Source organism: Tamandua tetradactyla, chromosome 4, assembly GCF_023851605.1.
Source record: "Tamandua tetradactyla isolate mTamTet1 chromosome 4, mTamTet1.pri, whole genome shotgun sequence".
NCBI classification, from domain to species: domain Eukaryota; kingdom Metazoa; phylum Chordata; class Mammalia; order Pilosa; family Myrmecophagidae; genus Tamandua; species Tamandua tetradactyla.
The window spans coordinates 164,274,512-164,279,239 of NC_135330.1; the positions used below are offsets into that span (position 1 = coordinate 164,274,512).

The 4,728-nt window shown below is 46.9% G+C and overlaps 1 pseudogene; it reads left to right on the forward strand.

Annotated features, from left to right (window-relative positions):
- Positions 1 to 2,324: 2,324 nt before the first annotated feature.
- LOC143680552 (retinoic acid receptor RXR-alpha pseudogene) lies at positions 2,325 to 3,568 on the forward strand (annotated as a pseudogene).
- The last annotated feature ends 1,160 nt before the right edge of the window (positions 3,569 to 4,728 follow it).

Genomic DNA, 4,728 nt, shown 5'->3' on the forward strand with positions numbered 1-4,728 from the left:
GAAGGAGAGAATTAAAAAACAATAATGAGAATCAACAAAACCAAAACTCAGTTATTTGAAAAGATAAAAATATAAAATGACAGACCTTTAGCTAGAGAGGCAAAAAAATAAAAAAGAGAGAGAGAGGATACAAATAACTAAAATAAAAATGAAAAAGGGGGACATTACTACTGACCCCACTGAAATAAAAAGGACTACAAAAGGATACTATGAACAACTGTATGCCAGCAAATTAGATGACCTAGATGAAATGGACAAATTTCTAGAAACACACAGATTATCTACACTGACTTAAGAAGAAATAAAAGATCTCAACAAACCAGTAACTAGTCAAGAGGCTGAATCAGTAATTAAAAACCTCCTAACAAATAAAAATCCAGGCCTCATAGGAGAGTTTTACCAAACATTCCAAGAAGGATTAACACAAATCTTGCTCAAACTCGTCTAAAAAAAATTGAAAAGAAATGTACGCCCCCTAATTCATTCTATAAAGCCAACATCACCCTCAAACCAAAGCTAGTAAAGATGCCACAAGAAAAGAAAACTATAGACCAATATCTCTTATGAATTTAGATGGTAAAATCCTCAACAAAATACAAACAAATAAAATCCAATAGCACACTAAAAGAAAAGAACAATCAGAATTCGTCCCAATAATGTAAGGGTGGTTAAGATTTTTAAAAAATCAATTAATGTAATACACCACTTTAACAGAGTGAAGGAAAGCACACACACACACACACACACACACATACACACACATGATCATCTCAATTGATGCAGAAAACGCATCTGACAAAATCCAGTACCACTTCTTGATAAAAACACTTACGTAGCTAGGAATACAAGGAAACTTCCTGAACATGATAAGCTCATATGTGGAAAACCATAGTTAACATCCTACTTAATGATGAAAGACTGAAAGCTTTCCCTCTAAGATCAGGAACAAGATAAGGCTGCCACTGTCATCACTGTTACTCAACACTGTACTGGAAGTTCTTGCCAGAGCAATTAGGCAAGAAAAAGAAATAAAAGGCATCCAAATTGGAAAAGAAGTAAAACTATTTGCAGATGATATGATCTTTACATATATATATATATATATATATATATATATATATATATATATATATATAAAATCCTGAAAAATCACAACAAGCCTCCTAGAGCTAATAAATGAGTTCAGAAAAGCAGCAGGGTACAAGATCAATACCCAAAAATCAATAGTGTTTCTAGACACAAGCAATACACAATAGGAAGAAATCAAGAAAAAGATTCCATTCACAATAGCAAGTATAAGGGTCAAATATCTAGAAATAAATCTAACCAGAGAATGTAAAGGACTTGTACAAAGAAAACCCCAAAAAACATTGCTAAAACAAATTAAAGAAGACCTAAATAAATGGAAGGGAACTCTGTGTTCATGGATTGGAAGACTAAATATCATCAAGATGTTAATACTACCCAAAGCAATTTATAGATTCACTCCAATCCCAATAAAAATTCCAGTAATCTTTGCAGAAACAGAGAAGCCAATCATCAAATTTATATGGAATGTCCTGAAACCTAGAGGGCCACTCTCTCCAGAACATCAGCTAGACCCATCTCCCTACACCATATTATAGACAGCCCCTTCCAACGTGAAAAAGTTAGAATGGGTATAGCCCAAATAACTCTAAAGAGTGGGAGAAAGAGCAAAGGTGATGGTGGAATTACTCAGAGAAGGTAGGGTTTAACAAACGAGTATGATTGCTGAAGCATTATATTGATATTTCTTTCAGTTTCCAGTATCTTAGAGCAGCTAGAAGTAAAAATCTAAAATTGTTGAATTGTAACCCATACCAAACTTTAAAATCTGTTCTACATTTCTTTGTTATGCTGTGCTCTGAAATTTATTGCTTTTTTGTATATATGTTACTTTTTACAAAAAAGAAAAGTCAAGTGTGATGATAAAAGAATATTTATTCCTTCTAGCCTCCTATGTTTTGGAGCAGCTAGAAGGAAAAATCTGAGATGGTATGGTAGCCCAGACAAACTCTGGGATCTGTCCTGTAACTACTTGTTGAAGAGTGCTTTGGAAACTACTGCCTTTTTCTTTTTTTTTGCTTTGTATATATATTATATGATACAATAAAATTTTTAAAAATAAAAATTTATATGGTGGCAACAATTCCCCCAGCAACCAAGCCAGGGTCCTACTGCTTGGGACCGCTGCCAAGGGACATGAGTTAGGCACAGCCATGGACACCAAACATTTCCTACTGCTCAATTTCTCCACCAGATGAACAACCCTACCCTCTGGTCCCCTACGGGGTAATGGTTCTATGGCTGTTCCCTCCCTGCACCCCTCCCAGGGGCAGGATATCTGCTCTTCCCTTGGCTCCCAGGGGCAGCTGCTTACCCATCAATGGTGTGGGCCCTTCCCTCTCGTCATGAGCTACTCCATGGGTCCCTACAACCTGTCGATGCCCACCACGCACTCTCTGGGCTTTGGCACTAGCAGCCTCATGACTGTTCGCCCATGAACCTGGTCAGCAGCGGAGAGTAACTCAAGCCCCTGCTGGGCCTCAAGGAGACCACTCACCCCTTCACCAAGCACATCTGTGCTGTTCGCGGAGACCGCTCTCGTGGCAAACACTACACCGTGTACAGCCGCGAGAGCTGCAAGGGCTCTTTCAAGCGGACGGTGGGCAAGGACCTGAGCCACACTTACCGTGAAAACTAGGACTGCCAGATCGACAAGCAGCAGTGCAACCGGTGCCAATATTGCTGCTACCCTAAGTACCTGGTCCAGGGTATAAAGCAGCAAGCCGTGCCAGAGGAGATGCAGCAGGGCAAGGACGGGAAAGAGAACGAGATAGAGTCCACAGCGCCAACAAGACATGCCAGTGGAGAAGGTCCTGGAGGCCGAGTTGGCTGTAAGGCCCAAGAACGAGACCTTCGCGGAGGCGAACAAGGGCCTGAGTCCCAGTCTGCCGAACAACCATGTCACCAGCATTTGTCAGACGACGGGCAAGCAGCTGGTGCAGCAGGCCAAGAGGATCCCACACTTCTCCGAGTTGCCCCTGGACGATCAGGTCATTTTGTTACTGGCAGACTGGAACGAGCTGCCCATTGTTTCTTTCTCCCACAGGTCCATGGCCGTGAAGGACAGCATTCTCCTTGCCACCGGCCTGGAAGTCCCCGGGAAAACGCCCACAGGGCAGGGGTGGGCGCCATCTTTGTCAGGGTGTGCTGTCGGAGCTTGTGCCAAGATGGGGGACATGCAGCTCCCCACCCGGCCGAGTGGAGGCGCTGCGGGGGGGAAGTCTACACCCCTGAGGCCTACTGCAAGCACAAGTATGGGGAGCAGCCGGGAGACCTCACCATTCTGCTGCTCCGACTGCTGACTCTGTGCTCCATTCGCCTCCAAGTGCCTGGAACACTCTTCTTCAAGTTCATCGGGGACATGCCCATCTACACCTTCCTCATGGAGATGCTGAGGACCCCGCAACAAACGACAGACCCGCCAGCCAGTCCTGGCGCCTGGCCGCCGCGTCCTGGCCCCTTTTCTGTGTGGCTTGTTTGAACCTTCGGATTCAGCCTTGCTTTGCTCTCCCTTAGAGATAGCTTCATTCCTGTCATTTTATTGCTGCTTGTCTTTGGCTGAGGACAGTGGTTCTCCCCGCCACAGCGGGAGCGACCGAAACTGAGGTGAGACCTCACCAGATCTGGGTTCGTCGGGCTTCCTGGACCCCTGGAACCCGAAGAGGTGAACGGCGGGCTCATTAGAGGTGGGCAGCGGGCTCATTTGGGTTGCTGTGTGCTGTTGCTGGTGTTGGAAGTGCCCCTGCGCGGTCCTGAGGTTGGAGCAAACCCCTCCGCCTCCTCAGTGTGGGTGCCTGCCGGCTCCGCCCAGGGGCAAGCAGGGAGAGCCAGTCCAGGGCGGTCTGGCGTTACACTGCAAAATACCTCCAGCCCCTGGGAACACCAGAGGAAACTCTGGGGGCAAGAATGCTTCCTTTTTTTCAGAGAGGTAGATGAGGGGTACTTTTTCCAAAGATAACTGCAGGTCTAGGCCCCCAGCCAATCAGAACACTAGCTGACCTCAGTGTGCGGCGCCGCCTGAGCGATTCCGACGCTGCAGGGACTGGGCATACGCACGGGCCCCTGGTTGGCGTTGTCCTGCTTTCAGCTACCATCCCTACAAGATCGTATTCAACCCATGGTTCAGAGTCCCTGAATCGTCTTTCGGTTTTCAAGGTGGGCCCAGGCTAGCCCAATCTCAGGTAGGGCCAAGAGCCACCGCTTCAGTGTCCTTCCTGGAAGGACATGGACCTTTCAGGATGAGGCTCCACTGACCTCTGAGAATGCCATCAGCACAGGTCAGCCATCTTTTCGGCATCCCTAAGGCTCACACGGATGGTAAAGAGCAGGATTGCTGGTGGGTTTTCCCCGGAAGGTCTCCAGGCAGCAAGGACTTTCTGGGAAAGGGAGGGATGTGTGTGCCAGAGAGGCTTGTGGAAGAACAGCCCCCCCCCGCCCCGCCCCCAGGAGTTAAGGGGGATCTGCCACCCCTGCGCACCAGCCTTACAAGTAATGGTTCAGTGGGCCTGGAGCAGCTGCTGGGCCTCTCTGCTGGCTATGGGACTCTAGACGTGGCAGCACGCGGCCCTTTTTCAGGCCCCATTCTCTGTCTGCATCCCAGTGCCCTTGGACCTGAGCTGGCTTGCACTCCGGGCATCAGCC